At 37.6% G+C, this 13,540-nt stretch overlaps 1 protein-coding gene across 1 annotated transcript in view; it reads left to right on the top strand.

Moving 5' to 3' along the window:
- Positions 1-13,540, top strand: part of LOC107679493 (sestrin-1-like) — a 57,980-nt gene that overhangs the window by 1,537 nt on the left and 42,903 nt on the right. The gene's annotated exons all lie outside the window — the stretch shown is intronic.

Below are 13,540 nucleotides of genomic sequence, written 5' to 3' on the forward strand. Positions count from 1 at the left end.
GCAGCATACAGCGGTGTTGTGCATTTTGACCAGTTGATGGGAAAAGTATTCTTAAAATGCATTCAAAATTCGGAATCATTTATAATATATTATTAGTCACGATATTTAGAAGTGCCCACAATAACAATATCGTGCATATTCATTACCGTGATATACCGCATTACCGAATACCGGCACAAGTCTAGTCAGAAACTATGGGAACCCTTGAAGGGCCATTTATTCTTAAAAGGCAATTTGCAAGTAATAAATAAGTGGGATTAATGTTCTCCTGTGATCCCATGTTATTTTCATTCAATTTCAAACCATACTAATAGTATATATGCCAGAAGCTTATAAGTGAAGACTGAAAGAAAATGTAAGAAGAATATTTTGAGACTGCAGATAGACAAGATATGATGAGGTGAAGTGTAGCAGTTATTATGATTGTTGTTTACACAAGCATGTATTTGTTTGGACTGCATGTACGCCACATCTTAAAATAGCTCTGCCTGGGTTGAGGAAGCTAGGGGACTGGGTCATTTATTACAGTATTTTAGGCTTTTTGTGTCACAGAGTTCACTGGAGGAGTCAGAGAGAATCAGGGGCTCTCCTTAGTCACAGATGCTGTTTAAAGGTTTACCAGAACATCTAAATCCATTTGGCCCATGTCTGTACATTGAATGTGATTGGCCATTATTTTCCTATGATCCTAAAGTGTTGAGAATATTATTTTTCCAAAGGTTTTCCATCAGAGAGTCAGAGACGAAGCTTTAGATGTCAGAATATTAACATGTACTTGTTGCAGATTGCTTTGTTAGTGTTATTTTTTTGGATCAGCAACTTTGGTAATTAACACAGATGTGGGATTCATTAACCCAAAATGGCACATTACTAAAGATATGCAAAGACACGTTTACAAATAGTTTTAGATCATATACAGTGGTGTGAAAAAGTGTTGGCCCCCTTCCTGATTTCTTATTTTTTTGCATGTTTGTCACACTTTAATGAGATGATAGGATGTTCCTCCCTTGTTTTGTGTTGACCTTTTAACCCTTTCCGCTTACTGTATCAGTGGTAAGCCGTCTGCTCTAATATCCGGAATTATGGGATTCAAGGGGCCATGACAAATGAGGTCACAGCAGTAGAGAAAAAAAAATAAAATTGACCTTTGATCCGGTGAGCACCACACAGATGCTGGCAGGCGTAGACACACATTTAGGATGTGACCTCAGAAAGCAGTAATCCAAGAAAAAAATGATTACTGATATAGTACAGCATTGTTTTGTCATTGTGGTTGGTGCAGCCCACTTGCTTGATACCACACTTACAGGATGTGTCCTCTGGTTGTGCATCACAGCTGAATGAGTTGCACCAGAATGGGCATTGTTCATTGTGAGTGTGTTTATGTGTGTGTGTGTGTGTGTGTGTGTGTGTGTGTGTGTGTGTGTGTGTGTGTGTGTGTGCAGTGCGCACACTTGCTTGATACCACACTTACAGGATGTGTCCTCTGGTTGTGCATCACAGCTGAATGAGTTGCACCAGAATGGGCATTGTTCATTGTGAGTGTGTTTATGTGTGTGTGTGTGTGTGTGTGTGTGTGTGTGTGTGTGTGCACTAATGCATGTTTCTGCAGTGATAAGCCCTGAGAAGCTGTGGATAGAGAGACAGATCTAGGTCAGTGTCAGTCCACTGGTCTGAAAGGAGTTTTAAAAATTATATAAGATGCCCATATTTCCTAAGGCCCGTATTTTGTTCGTTATGGCTCATAGTGTCATATTTCTTATTTGCAGGTGGCGCTAGTTGTCTGTGAATTAAAAATTCAAAGTACTTAACTTTGCAAATGATATACACAAAGATGATTTGATGAATAATATTTATATGTTCCCATATTACTTATTTTGATTATTATAAGGGCATTTTCGGTCCAAGCAAAGGTGTTTGACCCTAAATATGAGCCTTCAAGACGCCAGGCTTCCTAGAATAATGTTGCAGTACAGTGCTGAAAATGTTCATTATAGAGACAGTAAGACATGTTACAGAAAGCCTTAGAGGAGTGTATTTGTTGCCCACCCAGACTTTGAAAATGATTCCTTCCCTTAGGTCTTAAATTAGCTTTGGGCCTTGTGAGGGTCATGTGGATTGGATGTGTGTTTGCGTGTTATGTGTATGGAAGCTGGGTGTCACCATGGTACTTGGCACCGGTTTAGTGAGCTGGGTGCTAGTAATGTTAAGTCTACATGTCTGCAGTCTTAGTGGTGGTTATTTTCTAATACAAAATTATTTAATCCGCTATTGCATGCATTAAAGCAATGTTAAAATATTTAATTCAGTTTTCTTGCATAAAATAGGCCTCATTAATAAAATAATTTGAGCAATTTCAAATTTGGGGAGTTAAATTTTTGAAAGAAGTCTTGATCTTATTTGATCAAAAATACAGTAATAAGGCAATATTGTGAAATATTAAAATTTTAAATAAAAACTTTTCTATTTTTACATGTAATTTTTCCTGTGATGGCAAAGCCACATTTTCAAGAGTCATTACTCCAGTCTTCAGTATCACATGATCCTTCAGAAATAATTTTAATATGGTGATTTGGTGCTCAAGATTCTTTTTTTTTTCTTCAGGTTTCTTTTAAGAAAATATTTTTTTCACATGGCAATTATTTCCCCTTAACAGTATACTATGCCTAAAAACCAAAAACATAGCCATCAGGATGTAGTGTGACCAAAACAGCCTTTTATTATAAGTCTTCTCTTCATTATTAACAATTTTATTGCCATTTTGTATGCACTGAAGATGAAAATGTGATTGCAGACTGATGAAAATGGGTTTGTCACCCTAAGGCAGCATTGTGCAATAGAGGGTTAAGCGAGCAGAAAAGAAAAGGATAAATAGACACTTTATTTATACTTCACCAGAGAAAGAATACGAGTGGAAAACAATCTGCAGACTGTGTTTTCTCCCCATTTAAGGAAGGGGGCTAACATGACAGCATGGAGTTCTGCAGCACAACAACCCCACGATTGGGGAGGGGGACTTGTTTGTAGTAACTCCACTGAGGGGAGGGTGAAATCCTTAGAAACCTCTCTCAACTCTAGGAATTGAGGAATGGTACTGCCCTAGAGGAATGACGCCTATTTGGATGTGAAAAATGGCCTTGTTCCAAAAAAACAAGTCTTTGGATGGAAAATGGAATGAAAGACATACACTCCCCCAAATACTCAGTACACAACATAACACCACACAGTTAGCACTTTGGCTTCTAAGATGGTGTGCGTATGTGACATTTTCTCTCCCCTGCTGGTTCGGTCTGGGAGTGTTATGAGCGTTGTTAATGCTTTTATGAGAGTGCTGTTAATGCCACTTCTGTTGATCTGCACAAACGCCTCATGAAATAAGTAGGATGAGGAAAGCAGTGCAGATGAAATACAGAATCTGCTGTTGGCAGAATTACGAATGTGAAAGATGAGGACAAAGCAAGTGAGCACAATTTTTTAGAGTGTTGGATGTTATGCTGTGTACAAGGATCAGATTACAGCCCATCTGTTGTTGATTAATATGAATGAATGCATGTAAAACTGTGCACATGGATTTGTTTTGGGTTTCAAACTTTTACATGTTATAGTTAGTTTTGGAATCGACATAGCAGATCAAGCCCCAGTGGTCAGGGAGGAGACCTATTTTTCTAGATTACGTCAAATGTGTGCAGCAGTGTTGACTTTTACTCAAAATGGCATTGAAATCACGTCATGAATGTTATATAAAAGCTGTGTTTGGCAACTGGACACTGTGACAATACTGTGGTGATTTGGTGAGTTACCACAAAACCAAGTTTTTCCCATAGTGTAAAATTACGGACACCAGAGGGTGCCATTACCTCATAATAAAACCACTTACTAACTTGACTGCCTTAAGCTTGCTACAGCGGAAATTTCCACCGCTTGACCTAAATGCTTGCAGAATTGTTTTATTTCTTTACTCCTTGTGTCAAGAAAACAAATAGGATTAGATTGCTAAATGAATGTCTACAATACCATTATATCCAAATAGCAGTTGCTCAGCTGGCAGACCCATTACATGCAGGAAAATTACATCACAACAATGTTGATCGGCATGATCTTCACTAACAACTATACTGAACTGTGATGTCAAAGGCGAGAAAAAAATATCAACTTAATGCTTTTAAGATCCCTCCAAACAAGGATTGGCCATTGGTAAAACATCTACTGAATTATAATTTACTATGCTTGCAGATGCTATTTATTTCGAATACACAGCTAATTTTGAATTCCTGGATGATTTAGTTACAACATCTATCAGCAAGGTTTGTGCTATCCAGCCAAACTTTATCCCTGTGGGCTAAATAAGTGAACATGTATGTCAGTGTGTCATAAGTATAAAGATTGAAATGCTGTAAATGTTAAATATGGAGCTCATAGATATTTGTGTTTGTGTGTGTGTGTGTGTGTTTATACTCTATAAAGGGCTTAATGAGAGCTTTCGCAACTGTTCATGTGTTTGGAAGAGAAAACCAATGTTTAACATTTTCATCAAGCACATCATGGACAGGTTCTGGACACTTTTTTTTATTGTTGTAAGAAGTACTTTACCATGATAGCCATCTATCCATAAAACCACAAATTAAGCATTTCCTATGTTCTGTGAAGTGCATGTTAAACCTAGGCAGCTGTAATTTAGTTTTTATAGATGCAAGCACCTCTGACATCTCAATGCTTCTCAATTAATCTTTCACATTTAAAGTGTTCTTTGTGTTTCTATGAGAGAAACTGATTCAGTTTATTGAAATAAACATCTGCTTTCATTCTTCAGACACAAATCCTTTTTGGTGTAACCTTTAAGTTGGAGACTGACATTTTGATATATCAAACTTGTGTCAGATGATCACAAACCCGATGAAACAAACCACCTTGAGAAGTTTCCATCTTCGATTATGGCCACATCCGGGGCACCAGAAGTAGGGGGGATAAGTTGATTTTAGATGCTGTATTTTTGCAAATAAAAAGATGCAACGTGAGCCACAGCCACATGTGCCACAGAACCCACGTGTAACCAGACCCAAAGAGGAAGTGGTATTATTTTTTTGTGTGTGTGTTGTTATAGAGCATAAGAATGTCATAGGTAAAAAAAAAAACCTGGAAATTCGAGGGATGTGAAATAGAGAACAGAAATAGACTGAGTTGTCAGGCGAAGTAGAAGAAGAAATCTGTTTGGAGATTGGATGGTCTGGTGAATGTGCGGGATACTTTGAGTCAAAACCTAAAAATATTAAAACTGACCATTAACCTTTATTGCATCACACTATCCATGTGCATTCTCTCCATAGCATCACTTTTTGTTATTCTAAAGTAACATCTGTTTTGATCCCAGTATTTGAGCTTTAAGGAAGCCATTTTCGTTTCCTGTGTAATTTTATTTTCATTGGAAAAACTACAGAAAAAGACAATGGCAGGTGTAGGATGGAAAATCCTCTTCATTGTAATAAAGCCCCCCTATATATATATGTGCGTCATTTTCCACTGGGTTGGCAGAAACGATTTGCTGCAGCCATTGTGAAGCCACATTTTGAAGTAACACTATGTTCTAACGTTTGACAGAAGCATGACGCACAATACTTGGCCAACATGGGCGAAAGAGCGTGCCTCTTGAGGAATGCCGAGATTACATTTCAGTGTTTACATTGTGCATTGGGATTGGTATGAATCTCCAGTTAATGCAACAGTGGAACAGGGCTTGCATGCTTATAGAGTCAATTCACGTCATTCATCCTTGCAAGTAGCATCTTCTTCTTTGTTGTGATTTGATGCAGGTCTCACTGTTTAAGCATCTCAGCAGGTCTTCTGATGGAACCTGTGGAAAGCTTGGAAAGCTTTCTTTGATGGTTATATCACTCTTAGCCTTTTGCTGGTACAAAGTGTACATAAATTGGAACCCAAACAGCTTGGCATGTCTGCAAGCAACAGATCACTGTGATGTCTGAGGCAGTGAGAAGTTGAAAAATGAGAAAAATGAAGTCAACAAAGATGAAAAGACAAACTCATTCATAAGTAAACTTTGAGAGGTGGAATGTTTAGAAGTTGAATAAAATGAGTGAGAGATGAGTCACATCTAGAGAGAGATAGGGAGAGTGAGGAGTGAAAGGAAGAACAGAAAACAGGGCTATCAATTTCGTAAGCTGAATGTTAGCCATGTTTATGTCTCCCTCTAGACCCTTGGCATTTTCCGCCTCTCTGATCAAACACACATAGTGCTGTTACCTTGGTACAAAGCTCATACTTAAAAATGTAATGATACCAATCTTTCTGTTATGTCTGTTGCAGCTAAATTAATCTTCTGTGGTATAAATAACAAGATTAAAAATACTTTTAGACTCAATTTAGTTTATTTTAATGTAATTTAATTTAGAATTTTATTAATGAATATATTAATATTAATTAATATATATATACATATTAAAGTAATGTTTTTTTTGTAAATGAGGGTGGTACATTCTAGTTTAAATGTAAATATTTTTTTTACTTTTTAATATTCATAATTTAATAAAGTAAGTTAATATTCATATTTATTCATTTAAATATTTATTCAATTTTTACTTTTTATATCTATATATTTTAAGAAGCACATTTAATTTGTCAATAATTAATATAAATATTTTATTCACATTTTAATATTAATAATTGAATAACATAAATACATATTAATTTATTGTTATTATTCTTATTTTATTAAATGAGTTAAGTAGTGCATTTGTTTTTGCTGTGGTGTTTAAATAGATTTAGAGAATCGTAAAAAAAAATTTTTTATTTTTTTAGGTGTTGGCATAGGTCACATGTCAAACTCTGTTCCTGGAGGGCCACTGTCCAGCTTCTAAACACCTGCCTAGAAGTTTCTAGTAATCCTGAAGACCTTGATTAGTGATTCAAGTGTGTTTAATTAGGGTTGGAGCTAAACTCTGCAGGACACTGGCCCTCCAGGACCTGATTTTGACACCCCTGGTATAGACAGTGAATTTTTTTTGTATGTTTTGTTTTGACAAACGTTTGATTGTAGAAAGATCACAGAGCTTTTCCCAAGCTAATCAACATAATCAAAGTGTCACACTCTCATCTGTATTTCCTTATCTTCACAGCAACCTATCTGAGCCACAGAAGTAAACAACTGACAGGCCTGCACCAGTTCAAGCATACAAAAAAAACCCCGATATGGCATTTTGAATGCTGTGCTTGGCGAGGTATGGCTTGATTGCTCTGCCAAGCGGATGGCTCTTAGGACAGGTTTGAATCAGTGACCCGCCTCTAACCCTGATTTAGCAACACGTGTGCCAGAGCTGGTGCTGAGTCATTCGATAGCACGTTGCACACATTTAGGGAAGAGTATAACAAAACAATCGTGCAATATTCGTCTCTCTCACGAACGGCAGTCTGGTTTGCTTGTTAGTGTGTTTATGTCTGTGTGTGTGCTTGTATTGTTTTGTGTTTTTCAGGCAGACACAACCCCTTTGAAGACAGAAGTCCTGACATTATTATTGGTATGTCTGGATATGCTTGTATTTTTAGTTGAGGTTTCCACAGCAGTCACCTGCCGCCGTCTTCTCTGTCTGGACGTGGGCAGTGTGGTCAGCTTTCTGACAGTCTTAAGATATTCATGTGACATAATTTTTTTATACAGTATTTATTTAACAACTGAAGGTTAATATCAAACCCAAAGCCACACAGTGGGCCTTATGTGGATTGTTTTTAGTTAGTAGCTGTTGCTAAAAGATATTGCAATGTTATTTTTATTTCAAAAAGGAATCTTTTTTCCACACATTTTTTCCAGTTATTTGAGAAAACACATAAACTAGCTCTTTATATAAATCAGTGTAAAGACACAAGAGCCTGCTAGGAGCCAAATGTGTGCAAATGGCCTGACTGATAAATTTGTCAGCTATGGATTGTGTCATGCAATGGCCCTAGTTGAATATGTTGCAGTATGATATGCAGCCAAGACTGTTAGCTTGCTTCTGACGATCATAGACTACATAACTTGATCATAACCTTATGTGAACTCATTGGATCATGTGTGTGGGTAAATTTTAGATGCACATGTTATAATGTTCTTGTTTTAGAGCTTGAACTAGAATGATCTTGATGCCTAGAATGACCTTACAACAAATACACAAGCTTTGTGACATGGTTTAAATTGTGGCATGTCAAAACTATTGTAAAACTAAATATTAATTAAACACTAATTGTTTTCCCCCTTTATTTGAAATAAAACCACTTGGTTTACAAATATTTGTAGGTTTGAATTTGATGTTACATAAGTAACTATTTAAATCTTCTCACAGTTAGGCTCACCATCAAAGCCAGCTTGTGTTTTTCTCTGGTGTATGGATATGCAGTTAAAAAAAAGTTGAATTATGTTCTGTATCCATACACTACTGTTCAAATGTTTGGAGTCAGTAAGATTTTTATTTTTTTGGGGAGGAAGAAATTAACAAAGGATGCAAGGATGCATTAAATTGATCAAAAGTGACAGTAAAGACATTATAATGTTACAAAAGATTAATTAAAATAGAAAACTTAACTTTAACTGTAATATTTCACAGTATTACGGTTTTTCATCAAATAATCACAGTGATGGTTAGCAATATTATTACAATAGACATAATACATTTAATAAAAAACATTATAAAATTATTACAGTGTAAATTCAAATTTAGACCAATGGATTTCTATAAAAAAGTTGATTTTATTAATATTTTATTTCCAACTTTTTTCCATTTAGCTGCTGAATACGTAATTGTGATCAAGTTTTCAAATGCAGCATTCTCTGGTCAAATATATTTATATAATGACTGCTAAACTGAAAAACTGACTGTTGTCCCTGGCAACCCATCTCTTATAGTGGGGAAAATATTTATTTGATCCCCTGCTGATTTTGTAAGTTTGCCCACTTACAAAGAAATGAAGGGCCTGTAATTGTTATGGTAGGTTTATTTAAGAGACAGAATATCAAACCAAAAAATCCAGAAAAAAACACATTGTATAAAGGTTAGAAATTTATTTGCATTTCAGTGAGTGAAATAAGTATTTGATACCCAACCAAAACATGTACTTGGTGCAGAAACCCTTATTGGCAAGCACAGAGGTAAGACGTTTCTTGTAGTTGGTCACCAGGTTTGCAACTCCCGTGTAGTTCGGGGCTGATCCGTCACCTTTCTCATGATCATCCTTACCCCATGAGGCAAGATCTTGCACGGAGCTCCAGTCCAGACCAAGGCAGATTGATGGTTGTTTTGTATTTCTTCCATTTCCGAAGAAATCACACCAACAGTTGTCTCCTTCTCAACAAGCTTCTTGCTGATGGTCTTGTAGCCCATTCAAGCCTTGTGCAGATCTACAATCTTGTCTCTGACATCCTTTGACAGCTCTTTGGTCTTGCCCATGGTGGCGGGAGAGGTTGGAATGGAAGATACAGATTGTGTGGACAGGTGTCTTATGCACCTAACGAGCTGGCATTAGGAGTAACTTCTTAAAGTGACAGGACTAATCTGTGTCCCATCCACATGGGCACATAACCAGTCTATGGGAGCCAGAATTCTTGCTGGTTGGTAGGGGATCAAATACTTATTTCACTCACTGAAATGCAAATCAATTTCTAACCTTTGTGTTTTTTCTGTTGATATTCTCTCTATCTGTTAAAATAAACCTTTAAAAGTTACCGTTAAAATTAACACTGAGTGTGTGTGTTTTGAGTCCATCAGTAGAGCTAATGGCCAGGTGTTATTGTTTCTGTTCAGTACAGATAGTGCTTTCAGTTGGAGTTATGGGCCAGCCCCACTCCCCAACCAGCTTACTTAATAACTTGTTGTATGTGTAAGTGGGGGCGGTGGGGTTCTGAATACCTTCCAATATGGGAGTCTATTTATGCCAGATTCTGACCTCTGCTTCATTAGAATAATCAATCAGTAGAGGGAGAGGGGGAGAATGATAAAGAGAGAGGGAGATGATAAAAGAAAGAGAAGGGGTACAGTGATAAACAAGTAGCAATGTCACTCATAGACACTGGCTCCACCCCCACAGCTTTGTTATTGGTTGAGATGCACAGCATGAGCGCACCGTGATTGGCTGAGAGGATACACACCTCCAGAATCCTAGAATGTGTTTGTGTCCTGTGTAAAAAAGAACATTGCAAACTGAAAAAAAGAGAGAGTGAGACAGAAGCATGTAGAAGACGGAAAGGGGGCTTGAAAAAGGTGGTGTGAACCAGAAATTTCTAGGAAAACGGAGAACTGTTTGTTTTCGGTGATGCCTGGGAGACAAAAGGAGTTGACCCACATTAAACCGCTGATTCTCCTGCATCCTTAGCTACCCCCCTTTATTGCCCCTGTTTAGCCATTCCTGAAATCATATCCCAAGTAGCTCCCATCTGCCAAAAAAAAAAAAAAAGTTTTTCTGCACTTAAAAACCACAATACTAACAAAACATGCCTTCATGGTACATCTACTTTTGATTTAGGTATTTCATCATGAGGGAGTCAGACTTTTTGAGAGAAGTTCTATTTCAGTGTCATTCTTGTTTTTCTTCCAATTGGATGTCAATTTACATAACTTGATTAGCTAATACATTCAATTTAATAAAGCCAATTGACCGTTCTAGTAAACAGAGATGTTGACTGTAGAAAATATGCAGATTTTAATGCATTAACAACAGGAAACTATCTGCAGTGGAAGGCACGGGACCCTTCATTGTGAATGAATCAAGACAAGCATACTTGTAGGTGTCTGTAACAGCTGTGCGCATGTCTTTTTTTGAAAATTGTGTTGTTTTTGAAGGCTTGATCTATTGCTGTGGTTGTGACACATGCCTTGCACTCTGTATTTGCATGGCTGCCATATTTTTGACTGATAAACATGACAAACAATGTTTTTTTTATGTTCTGAACAATAATCAATAAATGGTCTAAATTAAACATTATCTAGATATTGATAAATGTAGAGAAAATTAGCTGTAATATTGACTAATATGATACCAATATATCATGCATCCCTATACGTTTGTTAAATTATTATGCTGTAATGCTGTAAGAAGATATATTTAATTGGTATCATTGTCTATTAGCATGTTAGCAGGGGAGTTGAACCAAGCAGAAGGCTCGAGCTGATATGCCACATTTATCGCAGACCTTAGCCGAGTGTTTGGGATTGTTGTTATCTAACTGATAGGCCTAATCTTAGTCATTATGTGCTAATAGGAACAAATAAAGAGGCCAGTCTGATCACGGGACAACAAATTATGTGACAAAGCTAAATAGAGTTTTATATGCAATAACGGTAGCAAAACCCAAAAGAGGAACATTGTTACACATTTCAAGCTGAGCGAGAGTCTGTGGCTTGTGAGGGCACATTTTGTACTGTCTGTTTGTCTTTGTGTGGTCAGCTGCTAGTTGTTTGGACATGCAATATGACGGTCTAGATTCACCTGCCACCTGTCAGCACACATTTCTCTGAAGACATTTAGTGGCTAGCAGTGTTTGGGAAGCTGCTTTGAAACTTCCCAAGTTACTCATAATTAAAAGCAGTTAAACTGCAAGTGAAATGTTTTACACAAGCTATTAACATAAAGTAGCTAATTTAAATATACTGTATGAATTAGTTTATATATATATATATATATATATATATATATACACATTAAAAAAGCAGCATTTATTTGGCACAAAAAAACGAGGATCTCAGTTTAGGTATTAAACAGGAATGGGTTGAAAAGAAACATCTAGAAAAGTCTGGAGATGTGACTTCGTCACATTTTTAAAATGCTGGGCCCTATCATACACCCGGCGCAATGTGGCGCCAGGTACGACGCAAGTGTTTTTTGCTAGTTTCAGCCCGACGCAGTTATCATTTTTACGTCCTGCGCCACATTGTTTAAATAGCAAATGCATTTGCACCCATTTGTGCGCCCATGGGCATGCTGGTCTAAAAACGAGGTGTGTTCAGGCGCATTGTTGGCGCATTGCTATTTTGAGGCAACTGAAACAGACTGCACCATTGACCAACTAAAACCGGGTCTAAAGTCAATGGCGCAGTATTTTTTTGTTATTTAAACAGCACGTTAGTAATATGCGCCTAGGCGGGTCCACAACACGCATACACTCTGCTTATTACACACACAAGGGACACGCAGCAGCACACATACATGCCAAATATGAAAAATGAAAGGATTACAATGTAAAAGATTATTATTGTGTAGGCTACATAAATATAAAAATGCCTGCATGTCATAATGGATAGTCATTGCATGTACCAGAATTAGGCTACCTATTTGCTCGCGCACAAACAGATCCGTTTCCTCTCTGGAGACGCCTTCTGTCTTTGCGCTTGCAAATTCCGCCATAATAGCGAATCCACCATGGTGCAAGTGCAACTAGCTCTTAAAGGGAATGGGAGATGAGACTCTGATTGGTTTATTGCACGTTATGCCCAAAACACACCCATTACTCATTAAGAGAATAGGGACAACCCTTTTAGACCATGCACCGGGCGCGCAGACCGTTTTTCCCATCATTAAACTAGCAAAAGAGAAGTCTGGAAAAAAACAATGGAAAAGCAGCGCAGTGTAATGTAAAATTGCATTCTGCGTGAACGGCCCCTTACACTGCATTAAAAGAGTGCAAACAATATAATCTTGTTGCAAGACTCATATGAACATTCCCTGATGTGTAAGGCAAGTAGAAGTAAAGTTCAGAACAGGGTCAAGGACAGGTGTTAGTTACCCTTGAGTTATGAAATGAATCAGTGGCAATTTCTCCCCCCACCCCCATTGATCTACCCCTATCTTGGCTTGTTTACCATCTCAGGATGAAGCTGAAGGAGTTGAGCTGAGGGGAGTTGGTCTGCGTGTGTTGTGTGACACAATAGAGAGAACAAGGAGAGGGGGCTCACATTGTGAATGAGGTAGTGGAAGTGTGTGTGAGCATGAATCTGATCTCAAATGCCTATTGCAACACAATAGCCCCACCATGTAGCTTTTAAAAGGGTAACTAAATGACAGGAGGGACAGTGTCACAAACTTTTTGTCATAAAATGCCTCCCAATAGTTAAATACAGTGCACAAAGTTTTACAAGTACATAATTCTGCTATTGCATAAAATTATGTTTTGGGAACTTGACATACAGTACATTTACTCTTTTGTACCTATAGCTTCTAATGTTAGCAGACATTATAACTCTGTTGACACACACAAAGTTCCTCACATTCCCCTTCTCGTGTCAGTATGTGTTCTATGCGTGTTATCTCTGAATCCCCTCACCCCACCCCTCACATGTTTGTGTAGCAACTCCGTGCTCATTCTCATACTTAAGTCAATCTGTTAAGTAGCTGTGGAGACAAACAGCTCAAGTTGAGCAACACAAGAGAGAGAGAGAAGTGAAGGAATACTGTTTTGAGAAAAGCCGAAGACTGTGATTAGACCTCATTAGGTCTAAAAGGCCCTGAGCCTCACGGATGAATGCGAGACTCTGTGTGCATTGATATGTGAATGTTTGTGTGAGCACTC

Source organism: Sinocyclocheilus anshuiensis, unplaced genomic scaffold (genome assembly GCF_001515605.1).
Source record: "Sinocyclocheilus anshuiensis isolate Anshui unplaced genomic scaffold, SAMN03320099.WGS_v1.1 scaffold212, whole genome shotgun sequence".
Taxonomy (NCBI): domain Eukaryota; kingdom Metazoa; phylum Chordata; class Actinopteri; order Cypriniformes; family Cyprinidae; genus Sinocyclocheilus; species Sinocyclocheilus anshuiensis.